Here is a 17268-nt window from a genome sequence, read left to right as displayed (position 1 = left end):
AGACACATGAAAAAATGCTCATCATCACTAATCATCAGGGAAATGCAAATCAAAACTACATTTAGATATCACCTTACACCTGCTAGAATGACTAGGATCAAAAAGACAAGAAATAACAGGCATTGAGGAGGATGTGGAAAAAGAGAACCCTCATACAATGTCAGTGGGAATGTAAATTGGTTCTTCAACTATGGGAAATAGTATGGAGGTTTCTCAAAAAATTAAGAATAGAACTACTTACAATCCAGCACTTGTACATCTGAGTATCTATCCAAAGAAAATGAGGACACTAATTCAAAAAGATATATGCACCCCATGTTTATTGTAGTTTTATTTACAAGATATGGAAACAACCTAACTGTTCATGGATGAATGGATAAAGAATTTGTGATATATATGTATCTGTGTGTGTGTGTGTGTGTGTGTGTGTGTGTGTGTAGAGAGAGAGAGAGAGAGAGAGAGAGAAAGGAATGAATAGTAATAATAAATAGTAATGAGTAATAGTGAGTAGTAATACATATATATATAATAGAATACTACTTAGCCATAAAAAAGAAGGAAATCTTGCTATTTGCAACAATGTGGATGGACATTGAGGGTATTATGCTAAGTGAAATAAGTCAGATAAGTCAGAGAAAGACAATACCACATGATTTCACTTATATGTGGAATCTAAAAAAAACCACACAAATGAGCAAACAAAACTCATAGATACAGAGAACAGATTGGCAGTTATCAGAGGGAAAGGGGGTTGGGGGTAAGCCAAAATGGTTAATGTGAGTTGTATGGTGATGGGTGGTAATTAGACTTATTGTGGTGATTGCTTTGTAGTCTATACGTAAATTGGATTATGTGGTATACCTGAAACTAATAAAATGTTATATTCCAATTTTACCTCAATAGTAAAAAAAATCAATGGCAGAGGAAGTTCCTTTCTACTGATGTGGTTTCAGTAGCTGAGATTATGTGAGCTTTGGGCATCACATCCTCCATTCCAATGGCTGGACACCTCCCCTCTTAACCTCCTTTGTCAGGTTTTTGTAGGGTCAGAGCAGCATCAAGACTAACCTGTAAATTTTTAAAACAAATCTGGATAAAGAAAGTTAAGGCAAATACGAAGAATTTGGTTCAGCAACTTAGCAGAATTAACTCTTGTTTTGGAGCAAAGAATGCGTGCAGTGATACTTGGAACAATGAGAAAGGCACCTGGCCAACCAGATCCATGGTATCTTCCAACAGTCAGTTTTAGGCTGTCTGAAACTCTGGACAGTCCTTTTAGCCTGATGGTTTACTTGAGGGTGGTTCGTGACAAATTAAAATAATCAGAAGTAAATGCAGAATCTTTGAGTTGGTAAAGGTTTTATTTTATTTTTCAGATGGTAAAAGTTTTAAATTGAATTTGGAATATTTTTAAATGTGCCTCATATTTCTTTTGTTGAAAAGATGAGTGATTATATATATATGAATTAACTGTCAATAATTTATTCCCTTAAAGCATGCCAGTAAAATCAAGATAGAAGAACTTTTTTTTTAACTGAGAAATAGATTTCTTGGGCAAGTTCTGCTGAGTGGCCTGAAGTTCTGGCTTTTAATGCCAAAATAGGTTCCAGGCCATCAGAAGTAGCTTTTAGCCAAGGTTTTTGCATGAGTAGTTTCTGGCAGTAGTGCATGTAGTCTGGCCAAGGTAACGTAATGGCCAGTTCTTTGAATAATAATGTGTCATCTCATAAGAGAGTCCCTCTACAACAGATAATTCATACTGTCAATTTGGCAACTAACCTCATTATTTCTCAGTAAGTTTTTCTTTGTCTCTATTAATCTATCTTCCTAATCTCCAAATCACTCTCTGGTGTCTTCACATGGGGAAGTGATAAAGTTACTTGGCCTTAGTTGCCACTGTAGAAAAAAAATATGTTAAAAAATTGATTGGTTTCAGGATTATGCCTTTTCTTTGTTTCAGGAGATTGTAAGGGCTCCAATTTGGGTAGGGTGAATAGTAACCTTAACAAGTATTACTGGAAGAAATGGCAAATTAAAAAGTACTTAATTCAGAGTTCCCTTTCATGAGTAATACTATATTCATTATTTTCTGGGATTCTAAATCTCCATCACTTGTAAGATATGATACCAATTTAGCATAGCCCATTTTTTAAAAGGCGGACGACCATGAAATATATATATCCTTTGTAAAATAATCCCAATTTTAGAAACATTAAAATGTGGCAGAAAATAGGAAGTAGCAGAATTAAGGAAATAATTTTATCTGGCGTTTGTCTGAGATTCTGGAGCAGTGTTTTAGGAAATTAAGGTTGATAAACTTGAAGAATATGGAATTTTGCAGGCCTTCTTGTTTTTCCCAGCTAGTAAAACAAATCGTTGAATAGCTGTGCTAGAGGATCCCTTCTTATGAGTCCTAGTTTTGCATGATTTTAGTAAACCTTTCACAGGGACCTTATTTTAGCAAGTTGTTTAATAAATACATGAATCTGTATGCTGTTATACACATACAAAATATTTTAAGATTGGGGTATATTAGTTGGAGGTAAAGAGAAAAATAGGGCTATTATACTTCAAGATAAAAATGCTGAAATGAGATTTTTATTGAACATAAAAAATACTGTAAAAAGTTTATAGGGCGCCTGGGTGGCTCAGTAAGTTAAGCATCTAAATCTTGATTTTGGCTGAGGCTTTGATCCCAGGGTCGTGGGATCGAGCCCCGCTTTGGAGCCTGCATGGGATTCTCTCTCTCCCTCCACCTCTCATGTGTACTCGCTCTCTCTCTTTCTCAAAATAAACTTTAAAGAAACACTATAAAAAGTTTCAAAAAGGAGGCCAAAGACTGCTCTTTATCATGAATGAGACAGCAATGGAAAAAGTCCACACTTCCCAAATGTGGTACTATGCATTTTTCAGATGTTTGAATATAATTATGTTTGTTTGACATTGTATTTCATGTGATGGTGTTTATTATTTTTTTAATTAAATATCTTTAGAATAGTTGGTGGTCTGAAGCCAAGAAGGCAATAAAGCTATCATTGCCTAGCAAATTTTTTTAGAAAACTGCATTGTGATTTACTCAACAAGTAGATAATTGGCTTTTTTTTTTTTCTTAAAGAGAAAATATTCTAGGGATACAATGATCATATGCTTTGTTTTATATAGGTCAGTTACATTCGATCTGTGTTTTATGCTATAGTTCTTTTCATTTTGTGTGTAATATGCTTTAATTCCACATGCAGTGATTTTGTATGTATAGCTTTAAAAAACCTTAACTTTGAGTTACATCATATGTATATATGTGTATGCATGAAAAGTATACAATGTATTGATTCATAAGGGAATGTAAACTGCAAAATATACATAAAACAAATCTAATCCATAAGTGCGGTATTTAAAAACTAAAATGTATGATAACTAGGTAAGTGAACTCAATTCTTAACAGATGCAGTATTATGTTTCATAGCTTGTAACAAACCTTGTTTTTTTAAACTTTTGTGTATCATTATACTATCCAATCATGGCTATTTAATAAAGCATAATGAATGGATATTGACATAGTTCTTAGAGAATAAATAAGAGAAACCAAACAAGATACCACATTGGCTACAGATGGGAACTAAGAACCAAAAGCAATAAGTTAATTTTGAAGAGCTGGCTGAGCTTCCTGTGGAAGTCAGTCAAATGAGATTGAACCTGAAGACTTGCTTCTCTGACCTTTGCTGCTTCCAGAAATCATGGTGTGTGTGTGTGTGTGTGTGTGTGTGTGTGTGTGTGTGTGTGTGTGTGTGTGTGTGTACATGTACACAGGAGGTGCAGATATATGGACAGCTACTTAGATGGAATAATTTGGAAGGTAACATTCTGGAGAGCAGTATATACCTTAGTGGATTTAGTGATTATGGAAAATATGTGTCACCTGGAGCTCTGCCTCCCATTGAATGATTGAGACCCAGGGCAGGACTTCTAAGAGTTGGGTATGGATCATAATGAGGTCTCTGGCTTTGCCCCTGTTCTTATTCCTCTTTTTAGAAGGAGGGCATAAAAGGTGTTTTAAAATTAGGAAGCAATATGGTGTAATACTTAGGAGATTGGACCTTGGAATCAAGATTTGAATCCTGGCTCTGCCCGCGCCAGTTTCTCCACAGCAGGTGCCTCTAATGAGCTATTTAGTGGGCTCTAAAAGGTGGGAGGGAGGACATGACCTCCTAGGGACTCTGCAGCTGGTCTGTCTTCTGGAAGAGCCCACAGCAGGCTAATGGCTGCTCATGCCAGAGGCAAGAGGTGGTCAGAGAACGGCTGAAACAATTCTGGATTTTGTTTTTCTCAAAGGTGTTTACCTGATCATTAGCCATTTGGTGGCACAGAAAATGTTCAATCCATCCATCTTCCTGTCTAGTGGCTTTTTCAGTTACTCTGTGAATTACACATTTTCACTGACTTAACACATAACATTGGCCCAGGTGTCCTCAAATGCAGCACCAAAATGAAATATATGTGTTGACTCTGCAGCCATTTTCATTTCTGTCTGAGACAGGTTTCAGGTCAGTAGATAAAACACTCCTGACATCTTTAATACCCTTTATAGGGCCTTTTATAAATAATAGTTGTCAGTTGATAGTTTTTTCCCCAAACATTGATGACATTTCAAAATAGAATTTGGTGGGTGGTTGCAGGTTGTTTCTGGAAAATAAAGACAAGCTATTTACTTGTTTTAGCATCAAATGCCTCTTTCATTATTTTGCCATTTTAAAAATGTTGTCTTAATGCCCCACAGAACACCTGGCACCAATGAGCTAATCATAGTCAAAGAAAACATTGATTCTAGGAGTGGTTTGCAACAATACTCTTTACTGCCATGCTTACAGAAGGAAAGACTTTTAACGCTTAAATTGGGTGGATTCTCAGAGTGGTTGGCCTTGTGTGGAGGGACACACAAAGCTAAGAAACACGTGGCCTGGGTGTTAGGACAGCGAGGAGAGCTACAACATTTGAAGGGAGTGTTTTATTAAAATTATACACTAAGTTGGGGCACCCGAGTGGCTCAGTCAGTTGGACATCCGACTCTTGATTTTGGCTCAGGTTGTGATCCCAGGATCGTGGGATCATGCACCATGATCCCCTCTGCAATGAAAGTAGAGCCTGCTTAAATTTTTCTCTCTCTCCCTCTGGTCCTCTCCTCCACTCATGCTCTCTCTCTCTCTAAAAAAAATTAAATTAAAATTAAAAAATTAAAAAAATATATACACTAAGTACATATTTTAATTGTACAGTTTGAAGAATTTCTACCAACTGCATATGCCTACCTGACTAGTGCTCAGAGCAAGAAACAGGCATTACAAGAACCCCAGAAATCCCTCTTGTAACTCCATCTAATTATTAAACCTCCTAGGAAACCACTCTCCTAACTTGGAACATCACAGATTACTTCTTACTGTGTTTGAACTTTTAGATGCAGTCACAGAGTATGTGCACTTTTGAATCTGGCTTCTTTGCTCAACACTGTTTCTGTGAAATTCACCCATTTTGTGCAGTTGTGATTTGTTCATTGTAACTGCTGTCTAGTGTTGAGTGACGATACTACCATTTATGTTGATGAAAAAACTCCCAGTTTTTACTAATTACAAATGTTACTGCTACAAATATTCTTATAAATGTCTCTTGGTGAACATATGGACATTTCCATCAGGTGTATAATGATGAGAGGGAATTACTAAGAATAAAAATGTTCCACTTTAGTAGATACTGCCAGTTTTTCATCATATCTGTTACATTTTAAAAATGCAAGTAATCACTGAAGCTGTGTTGCTACACCATGGTTCCTGAACTATAGACTTAATGGAAAGACTGCACAGGATCATGGACCAGCCCTTATCTCTAATAAGGACACACAGTTGTATATAACCATACACTATATTTCCTAACACTGTTACATGCAGTTTTCAGTTATTTTACCTGAGTGCTATTGCATTTTTACTAACTGCTCTTAGTTGTTTTTTTTTTTTTCCTTGCTTTTTAATCATCTTTGGAGCCTCAGCACCAATCACTGTGCTGTAGATATTCCTATCAATCCCATTTTACAGTTGAAGTACAGAGAAGTAATTCGCTCAGAGGTATATAATAGGAAGCAGACCTGGGCTTAATCCTGAAGACCCGCCTCCTATGCAGAGAAAGCTCATAGGATTGGTAGAGCCCTTAATAATTCCACAGAAGACAAAGCATTTAGGAAGTTTACATTAAAATATCTTAGATGAATTTTCTACGTTGAAACATTTATGAATGCCAAATTCGTACTGACCTCATAGTGAGCATAGTAGAGAGACATGGTTAAGAATAAAGGTCTTAGAACTGAAATGTCTGCTTTTAAATCCCCAACATCCATCCAGAGAATCTAGTTCTCTGCAGAAAGCACATCAGACGCTGTACTTTCCTTATGAGGGCCTTTTTGATGGCGTCTTACACTGAGCTTATTGCTTCTGTGTCCTTCTGCTTGGTTGGGAATTCACTGAGGAGCCAATGCCATGTCATTTATAATCCCTTATGGCATCTAGTACAAAGCCTTGATGGTAAATATCAAAAGTATTTAAGGAATAATGAAATACTTATATTTTATGTCATTTACTGTTTATACCACATCTACTTTCCAAAGAACCAGAAACAACTTGCAAGGAAAAAAATGTAAAATATGGTATTTACATGTTTTGGGGCAATTGACATAAACAGATCACAACATTTAGGCAATGACTTTGAGTAAAATTTTTTGCAGTTTAATGCAAACTGGAAAAAGCTTTGAGTAAAATTATCTCTATTTTCTGAGAAAAAATAAATACATATCTTGGGTTTGTTTATTTATTTATATGTCTGCCTTCTCCTCTAGACAGTGCAGCTCTTTGTGAGTAGGGAATGAGTCCTACTCAAATTTGTATCCCTGGAGCCAATTGCATGCTTAACATGTGAGCACATGAATGAATGAATGAAAGAACCAAAGGAAAAAAAAGAGGAAGGAAGGAAGAGAGAATACCTTTCTGGGAGTTATCATGAAAACAACTCTTAGAATGACTTGTACATATGTGCCATAGCAAGGTAAGCAGAATATAGATCACAAAAGTGCAGACCAGAGTTGACCTACTTGGCTTAGAATCCTGACTTCCTTACTTGCTAGATGTAGGCCTTTGAGCAAATTGCTTAATTTCTCTGGGTATCAATCTCTTCATCTAAATAAATTAATAATACCTACTGCCTCTTAAGGATTATGTGAAATAGTACATTTAAAGGGTTGACATTTAATAAGCATTTGACAAATATTAGTAATTCATTCATTTAGCACTTTTTTTTTTTGAGAGGGGGTGGTGGGGCGGGGAGAGACTGAAAATCTTAAGCGGACTCCATCCCACACCCCTGGGATCATGACTTGAGCTGAAATTGAGTCAGACACTCAACCGACTGAGCCACCCAGGCATCCCAGTGCCTTTTTTTTTTAAATTCAGGGGCTACAACATGACAGGCACTATTCTAAAATTGCTAAATGCTAGAGCTACAGAATTTAGCAAAACAAAGTCCCTAGTATTATGGATCTTGTGTTCTAGTGGAGTATAGAGACAAAAAACAAATAGCCATATAAAGTGGTAAGTGCTATGAAAAAATAAAGTAAAAAGACGGGAGGAATCATGGTGATGAGGCTGCTCCTTTACATAGCATGGTCAAAGAAAGTCTCGCAGGTTAGGTACCTCTGAAAGAGACTGGAAGGAAGGTGGGTGTGGAGTATGGATGTCCAGGAGAAGAGAGCCCTGGGTGGAGAAGCAGTGAGTGTAAAGGCCCTGCAGCATGGAATATTTTGGATGTAATCGTGGACAGAAAGGAGACCAGCGTGAGAGAGGGACAGAGGGAAGTTGAGAGGCTGGAGCCAGAGTGGGATCTAGATCATGGCCTTGTGAGCACTTCCATGGGAAGCCATTGGAGGATTTGGGGCAGGGGTGTAATGGAACCTGATTTGTCATTATAAAGGATCATTCTGGCTGCTATGTGAAGAAGAAATGGTAGCAGGGTGTGAGATGTAACAGGGAGAACAATTAGGAGGCTATTGAAATAGGCAAGATAAGAGTTGGTGGCTTCGACTAGGATAGTATCAGTGGAGATGGGAAGAAGAGATTAAAATTGGTATACATACAAAAGTAGACTTGAATCGGTTTACTATTCAACTGGATGAAGCTGAGAGAGAAAGAGGTGTGAGGGTAAACTCCAAGATTTTTAGCCCAAGGAACTATGTCAACCGGAATTGTCATTAAGATGGAAAAGATGAAGAAGATTTGCTCTGGGTGGTGAGGGTGGGTAGAAAGTTATCAAAGATTCTGACTTCAATATAAGGTTCTTTTATTCATTCACTGTTTATTGCTCGCCTACTGTGTAGCAAACACTGTTCTAGACTCTTGGGATAAATCAGTGGAGAAAAATGACAAAAATCTCTGTCCTTTAGAAGTTTAAATGGGGGAGGACAATGAATAAATAATACATAAGTATTATAAATACATAAGTAAACTGGCTGTTACTGCCTCACTCCCCCTGTGAGCTCAATAATCTGCTTCTAAGGACCACAGCCTTTTCAGTTGTCTCAGATAATATAGTTTGCATCTTTTTTCTCAGCCCCATTCAGATGAAATAAATAGACTCTTTGTCATACAGTTCACACCAACTATCTCTAGACGGTATTTATATCTGAATTCTCCATAATAAAATACACATGTGCATACTTATTCAGACTTAGTGTTGCCTAGATATTTACAGAGGTATGGTGGTCTAGTTTAGGGGCACCAGCTCCTCTATGCTTAAGTTGTTTCAAGTGGATAATTTATTCCAGAATCATCTTGTCGTAATTTTTCTACCTCATATTTGTATTTCTCTGCCCAAACTCAAAATCTGTCTAGGTTCTTGCTCACCTCAGTACACATTGGTTCAGTATTTTCCAGTGTATTCCATATTACTCTAGGTCCAAGAGACCATGAAGAAAGTGTTCTGTGATCAAAGAAGAAAAGCTACATGTATACACCCAACTTGGAAATTTACATTGTACATGGCCATTTTTAAGGTTCTGAGAAGTCTCACAGTAAAAACATGTTTAAAGCTGTTCTCTCAGTATGTCCAAGACCTGCTTTACCATAAAATAGAAATTTGCCAACATTCTATGGAACTAGTGTTTTAGAACTCATGCTCAGTGTAAATGCTGGGTGAACCAACAGCATCTTAGGCAAGAAATCCAGATAAATGTGGTCCAGTGTCAAAGATGGTTTTGTTTGAGTGAACTTAGGCAAGGTAGTGAATCTCTCTGTTCCTCTCTGTTTCTCATTTGTAAAATAGGGATCATAACAGGGTCCCTGAAGGTTGCTTTAGGCTTCACTCAGTGTTTCTTCATGTGTAAAGCATGAATAAAAGCACTTTATACAAGTTTAAATAATATAGTTTTAAATCTTACTTTGTATCTTTAATCAAGCATTTAATTTCCACCTCATGCATATTCTAAAGTGATATCTATTCTTGATACATATGGTAATTTATTGCCAAGTTAAGTTTCCTCTCACCAATGGTTTAATTTATACTTGTTACCATAGTTCAGTGTAAATGATTTCCTCCAAATGGAAGCCACCCTCCATTTGGCCTCCCCTCCTCTCTTCCCTCTTATTCTTTTGGCAGCTCATGGAGAAAGTCTGCCTCTCCTCTGGTACGTAGCTCTGCAAGGGCACGATCATGTCTTCAGTGCCTGGCACGTAGCAGAGGTTCAGTTAATATTGAGCTGAGTCCTAAATTGTTCAATTTCTAAGAATTACATCATCCTGTTTTCAATTTTGGTACCCACAAAATTGGGGAAGGAGCACTCATTCCTTCATCTTGAGTGTGTTTATCATCAGGGTTCCCACAACATAATCCTTCACTGACTTTGCTTTGGTTCTAGTTCTGAGAACAAATTGTCCTGTGGTTCAGGGCACTGACTACTTTCCTACTGGGATTTGGGCTGTTTCTTCCCTCTCATTCCTTCCTTGTCCCATAGCGAAGTCAATCACTAATCAGTAGAAGTAGGAACGACTCCAAGGTTTCCTTCTTTCTCCTTTCTTTTGAGTTAATTGCTCTTCATTTTGAACATCTTTATTTTACTTCATTTTGTATACTCCGTCTCTACTTGTGACCACATTTCTGTTTGAAGACACTTTGAGGAGACATACCCCATGGCCTTGTCCCTTCACCTGTAGGTCTTAAGAATATTCTAACTGCCTGACTGACTGATTTCTGAGACCACCCATCCTCTTCATCCTACTGTTTTCCCCTTTATTCCTTCAACTAATAGTTTGGGTTTCATTGCTTATAAGTTCTCTATAACACCTTTTACTCGTATAGGCAGCAACCTATGGGAACTTGAGAGGAAACCTTCAGACAGTATAAAGGAAAACAAAGATGTATCATAGCCAAATGTGACTAATAAACAACTTCTATTTGCTGCTCACAACAATGTGTTATTATCTCTGTTTTGCAGATGAAGACACAGAGTCACAAACAGTTTAGGTAATTTACCCAAGCTAGAAAGTAGAGAATCCAGGCTTTGAAACCTGAACATCTGGCTCAAGAGGTGCCTTTTCAAACACTGTATTATAGTATTACCAAATGCAGTAGGAAATCTTTAATATCTGATGCCGAGCATCTGTGAGGATCTGATCAAGGCTGGTTAGCAGGACTTCAATACTATGATCAAGTGAAGCATGGAGAACTAAGGTGATGAAGATTCGGTGGGCCAGGAGATGGCAGTTAGCTGAGCAAGAATTCAAGATACAAAGATTTCTGGTGTTAATGAAGACATTAACCAAGAGAAGACACAGGGGTGAGATAGACTGTGAGGGCGGGAAGAGTGGAAACCAGCTAGGATAATGACAGAGTAGTTGGAGAGGCAGTGTGTAGAATGGTTAAGAACTTTGGAGACCTGGGTTTGAAACAAATGTCTGCTAATTTTACCTGACTTTGTATGTGCCTACAGTAACGCTCAAAATGCAGTAGTCGGCTGTTCCAACATCTTAATAGTTTGTTGACTCTATAGCATATACTGCTTTTTTAAAAGATTTTCCCAAGTATTTAGAGTCTCTATACAGTTTTCTGATAAACTCAGCAAGTTTAGAATAGGATCATCAGATAATAAAGCATCTTAGTTCCCAATAAGGAGAAAAGAACTTCAGCACAATTTGCAATGGCTGGCATGGACCCTACAAAAAAATTAAGTGTTTCTGTAAATATTCCTATTGCAGACAATTGTAAATAGTCTAAAATCTGATACTTTAAGATTTAATGCAATAAATAGGAATTTTTAAATAAACCGTATATATGGTTCTGGTTTACATTTAGACTTAGAGGGTTTTGTTTTGTGTTTGTTTTTTTCTCAAAGAGCCCTAAGAGTCCTCGCCATATCTAGACCTCTGTGATAATAAATTACTTGGATAAAGAGGAAAACCAGAAGCAGGTTTCAAAATTTACACTGGACTTACGATGTAGGAGCTATAATTTCACCCCTACTTGTTGTTTCAAATTATAAAAATGAAATGGACTTAAAGGAAAACTTGTTATATAATATCAAAATTGGATTAAGAGCAGGAACAGTTAGATGGTTACCTAGGATGCCAAAACTTTACACCCAAGGTTACCTATATGGATGAGTTGCTTGGGTGGGACCACAAGAGGTATACCACAATAGGATTAGGACTTCCAATGACAGTGGGTCCTGTTACCTGTAGGCCTTCTGCTGTACAAATGGGGATTTGGTGGTCCTTCTCCCCTAGTGCTTCATTTACATCAGCGAGAGGCAAATATTTAAACAACATCAGTGTGGGGGTGCATAGCTGGCCCAGTGAGTAGAGCATGCAACTCTTGATCTTGAGGTTGTGAGTTCAAGCCCCACACTGGGTGTAGAGCTTACTTAATTAAAAAAGAAAAAAAGACTAAACAACATCAGTTTGAAGGGACCAAATTATTAATGTAGGGATTTGGGAAATCCAATGTTTTGGTCAGACCTGTGTACCACCTAAGGGAATATATTAAATGGATAAATGTTAATCTATTAATTTGATATTGAAAAAATCCAAAATCTAACCACTTGGCTCTTTATGATGATCTAGGAGAGGCTCAGACAAGGAGATAGGATGAATAGTCAAGAGACTTAGGTTCCAGTCCAGAGCTTATCCCTAAAGAACTCTGGGGACTTGGGCTGGTCATGTGAATATTCTATCAACTGCATTTTTCATTTCAGTTTCTTTATCTTACCTATAATGCCTTAACAAATCCTAATGACAGGAGCACCAAGCAAATGTGTTGTTTCGGAAAATCATGAAAAGACAGACACTCAGGAAGAATATATGATAATGTCATAAAAACTCACAGCCTTGACTAAAGCAGATGTTTTTGCATGAGACCAAAGCATTTTATTGTTGAAAGGGATCTCAGAGAATATGCAGGGTCCAGCGTGCTTAGTACACTGAGGCCTAGAGAGGTTGCTAAAGGCCACAGAGCTCTGCCCTTATATTTAAAATTGCCAAATGTTTGGAAAACACCTTCTCAAAAAAACAAAAAACAAAAAACACCTAGAATTTCAAATGGGAGAAGAAGGAGGGAATTTTAGTCCTTTCCCTGAAGTAGCCCTTTAGTTGTTTCCATCCCCCTTTTTTTCACTATGAAATGACGAAATGCATTTATGAGTTCTGTTGCCTAAATTTTGCATTGGTGTTTATTTCAAATGAAACTTCAAAAATCTCAACTATAATTCTTACTACATTTTTTTCTCCAATGAATTTGTCTCAAAAAACTACCCTACTTCTTAAATTTTTTTTTCTTTATTTTTGAGAGGCAGAGAGACAGAGCACAAGTGGGGGAGGGGCAGAGAGAGAGGGAGACAGAATCTGAAGCAGGCTCCAGGCTCTGAGCTGTCAGCATAGAGCCCGATGCGGGGCCCGAACCCACGAACTGTGAGATCATGACCTGAGCCGAAGTCGGACGCTCAACCGACTGAGCCACCCAGGTGCCCCCAAACCACCCTACTTCTTAAACATAATGTATTATTATAGAAAAAGGAAACTTCAAAACTGAATAGAAAACTAGCTTGAGTCAATAAACTTAATTTTAAAACCATATCAAAGGCTAGGGAGGTCAAGGTGAAACTGACTCCCACTCCTTGATCACAGCCAAGTTTGATGCCCAAAGGAGTTAATTTTAGGGGAAAAGCAGCAGAATGTTCTCTTAGTGTCCTCCCAACATATACCAAGCTAGGATTAGATATGCAAGGAATATACCAGAAGATACCAGTGCCAGCCTCAAGGGGGAGTCACCTGAGGAATGGCACAGGACCCTGCATTTAAAATGCTTTGTTGGAACTGCGGACTGAGCCCCTGACCTATCACGGCATCCAAACCCCAAAGAGCCAAAGTAATATTGAAAAGAAAAACAAAGTGGGAGGCATCACAATCCCAGACTTTAGCCTCTACTACAAAGCTGTAATCATCAAGACAGTATGGTATTGGCACAAAAATAGACACATAGACTAATGGAATAGAATGGAGACTCCAGAACTAGACCCACAAAAGTATGACCAACTAATCTTTGACAAAGCAGGAAAGAATATCCAATGGAAAAAAGTCTGTAACAAATGTTCCTGGGAGAACTGGACAGCAATATGCAGAAGAATGAAACTAGACCACTTTCTTACACCATTCACAAAAATAAACACAAAAATGGATGAAGGACCTGAATGTGAGACAGGAAACCATCAAAACCCTAGAGGAGAAAGCAGGAAAACACCTCTCTGACCTCAGCCGCAGCCAATTTCTTACTTGACACATTTCCAAAGGCAAGGGAATTAAAAGCAAAAATGAACTATTGGGACCTCATGAAGATAAAAAGCTTCTGCACTGCAAAGGAAACAATCAACAAAACGAAAAGGCAACCAACAGAATGGGAAAAGATATTTGCAAATGACATCGGATAAAGGGCTAGTATCCAAAATCTATAAAGAGCTCACCCAACTCCACACCCGAAAAACAAATAATCCAGTGAAGAAATGGGCAGAAGACATGAATAGACACTTCTCTAAAAAAGAATCCAGATGGCCAACAGGCACATGAAAAGATGCTCAGTGTCATTCCATCAAAACCACACCGAGATACCACCTTATGCCAGTCAGAGTGGCTAAAATGAACAAATCAGGAGACTATAGATGCTGGCGAGGATGTGGAGAAACAAGAACCCTCTTGCACTGTTGGTGGGAACGCAAACTGGTGCAGCTGCTCTGGAAAACAGTGTGGAGGTTCTTCAAAAAATTAAAAATAGAAGTACCCTATGACCCAGCAATAGCACTGCTAGGAATTTACCCAAGGGATACAGGAGTGCTGATGCATAGGGGCACTTGTACCCCAATGTTTATAGCAGCACTTTCAACAAGAGCCAAATTATGGAAAGAGCCTAAATGTCCATTAACTGACAAATGGATAAAGAAGATGTGGTTTATATATACAATGGAATACTAGTTGGCAATGAGAAAGAATGAAATCTGGCCATTTGTAGCAACGTGGATGGAACTAGAGAGTGTTATGCTAAGTGAAATAAGTCAGGCAGGGAAAGACACATATTTTTTCACTCATATGTGGATCCTGAGAAACTCAACAGAAGACAGGGGGGAGGGGAAGGGGGAAAAAAAGTTACAGAGAGGGAAGGAGGAAAACCATAAGAGACTCTTAAATACTGAGAATAAACTGAGGGTTGATGGGGGTGGGAGGGAGGGGAAAGTGGGTGATGGGCATTGAGGAGGGCATCTGTTGGGATGAGCACTGGATGTTGTATGGAAACCAATTCGACAATAATTTATATATAAATAAATAAATTTAAAATAAATAAATAAAATTAAATAAATTTATATATAAAATAAATAAATAAAATTCTTAGTTGGGGTAATTAATGCTCTGCTATCCCAGGCTTAAAATTCTTAATGATTTTTGAACAGAGGGCTCCACGTTTTTATTTTGTACTCGAATTATATAGCTGGTCCTAGAAAATGCCTGTGATAGAAAATGGGGGAGGAGCCAGGAGAGGTAGAATAGCTGTGTCGGATCCGTATACAAGTCTAACCCTGAGTGAAAGAGAGAGGAGGGGAAGGTGGGATGCAGGTGTCCTATACTGCAGTGCAATTGAAGGGATGCTCAGCAAGGCCATCACAGGATGCAGTCCTTACCAAACTGGTAAAGTCAGAGGAGCTCTGCATCTCCCCAGAACCTGGCTGCCTCTGCATTGCTGCTGGCTCAGTCATTGGCTGGGAGCAGCTATGGGAGGCATGCTCTCTGCACCAAGTGGAGTTTAGAGCAGCAACTGGGGCCCTAGGTCATTTATACTCCCTGTAGTTAGAGGTCAGCAAGATGCAATCTCATGACTCCGCATAACATTCCCTGTACCTCTACCTCTGTCTGAGGACTCTGGAAATTCAAAATTAACACCAGTATCTGCACTATTTTCCTACTGCTGCCATAACAAATTACCACAAACTTGGTGGTTTACACACACATTATTTTTCTTATAGGCCTGTAGATCAGAAGTCCAACATGGGTCTCACTAGGCCAAACTCAAGGTGTGAGGAAGGCTGTCTTCCTTTCTGCTAGCTCTAGGGAAGAATGTGTTTCTTTGTCTTTTTCCAAAACTTCTGGGTGCCTCCTGCATTCCTTAACTCATGGCCTCATTCTTCCATCTTTAGAGGCAACAATGTTGCATCTCTCTGAGCTGTTATTCTGTAGCAGGACTTCCTCTGACCACAGGGGGGAAACTGATTTTAAGAATCCGTGTGATTAGCTTGGGCCCACCTGGATGACCCAGGCTACTATCTCCATCCCAAGGTCTTACATTTAATTATGTCTGTAAAACTATCTTTCGTCATGTAAAGAAATATATTCACAGACTTCAAGGGTTAGGATGGGACATCTTAGGGAGCTATTATTTGGCCTACCATTCTATTTTTCCCTTTAAACTAGTTTTTCTTGACAAATTTCTCTCTTTCCCTCTTTCTTCCTGCCTTCCTTCTTTCCATCCTTCCTTCCTTCCTTCAAGGGGTGTTTTGATTTTGTGGCCAGTTAGGTAGTGAAAAGGGGGTCACTTTGTGGCCCCCTTTTCACAAAGGGGGCCTCTTTGTGAATGAATGACTGCAGCACTCTGTTTCACCTCAAGCAAATAGTAGGGCTCTTAAAGGAAAAAATTACAAATCCATTAATTGCTCAAGTATATAGTGTGTTTATATACTTTCATTCTAAAGTAGTTCTCAGCCCTGGATTTATATTAGAATCACCTGGAGGGTGTTGTAAAGTCCTGATTCCCAAGCATACCACATACAAATTAAATTAGGATCTCTGGCCTTAAAAGCTTCTAGGGGCACCTGGGTGGCTCAGTTGGATAAGTGTTTGGCTTTGGCCCAGGTTGTTATCTCGTGGTTCCTGAGTTCGAGCCCCGTGTCAAGCTCTGTGCTGACAGCTCAGAGCCTGGATCCTGCTTCCGATTCTGTGTCTCCCTCTCTCTTTCTGCTCCTCTCCTGCTCATACTGTGTCTCTCTGTCTCCAAAACTAAATAAACATTAAAAAAATTTTTTTAAATAAAAAAAAGCTTCTAGGTAATTACAGTATGTAGCCAGGGTTATAATGTTTTACAATCCTTGACCCGGATGACATATTTTTAACTTAGGCAATGACAAGTGAAGAGCTTTTTTTAAAAAATTTTTTTAGGTTTATTTATTTATTTTGAGAGACAGAGAGAGAGAGAAAGAGAGAGAGAGAGAGAGAGAGAGAGAGAGAGAGAGTGTGTGTGTGTGTGTGTGTGTGTGTGTGTGTGTGTGCATGAGTTGGGAGGGGCAGAGATAGAGGGATAGAGAACTCCAAGAGCCTGATGCAGTGCTTGAACTCACAAACTGTGAGATCATGACCTGAACCAAGATCAAGAGTGAGATGCTTAACCGACTGAGCCACCCAGGTGCTCTAACATTAGACTTTTCCATAGTAGGTGGTGACTTTGATTTATAAGATCTTAATAGAGTGATGAAAAGCAAAGTTTCATTTATCAGAGGCATTAATATTCTAGGCCTTAGAACCAAAATAACTAGCAAGCCAATCCGCTATTAAAAATGCACAAATAGGGGCGCCTGGGTGGCTCAGTTGGTTAAGTGGCCAACTTCGGCTCAGGTCATGATCTCGCGTTCCGTGGGCTCGAGCCCCACGTCGGGCTCTGTGC

At 38.6% G+C, this 17268-nt stretch overlaps 1 protein-coding gene and 1 long non-coding RNA gene across 2 annotated transcripts in view; both read left to right on the top strand.

The window, feature by feature from the left end:
• LOC122239588 overlaps window positions 1–7075 on the top strand; it is a 150637-nt gene extending 143562 nt beyond the window's left edge. Inside the window, exon 10 of the long non-coding RNA XR_006218810.1 lies at window positions 6875–7075. This is a non-coding gene — a long non-coding RNA (uncharacterized LOC122239588). The remainder of the gene's footprint in view (window positions 1–6874) is intronic.
• Window positions 1–17268, top strand: part of SLC25A21 (solute carrier family 25 member 21) — a 480180-nt gene that overhangs the window by 153389 nt on the left and 309523 nt on the right. The gene's annotated exons all lie outside the window — the stretch shown is intronic.

This window comes from Panthera tigris, chromosome B3, assembly GCF_018350195.1.
Source record: "Panthera tigris isolate Pti1 chromosome B3, P.tigris_Pti1_mat1.1, whole genome shotgun sequence".
NCBI lineage: Eukaryota > Metazoa > Chordata > Mammalia > Carnivora > Felidae > Panthera > Panthera tigris.
The sequence above is the reverse complement of the archived record's forward strand: the minus strand, read 5'-3'. Positions and strand labels throughout refer to the sequence as shown.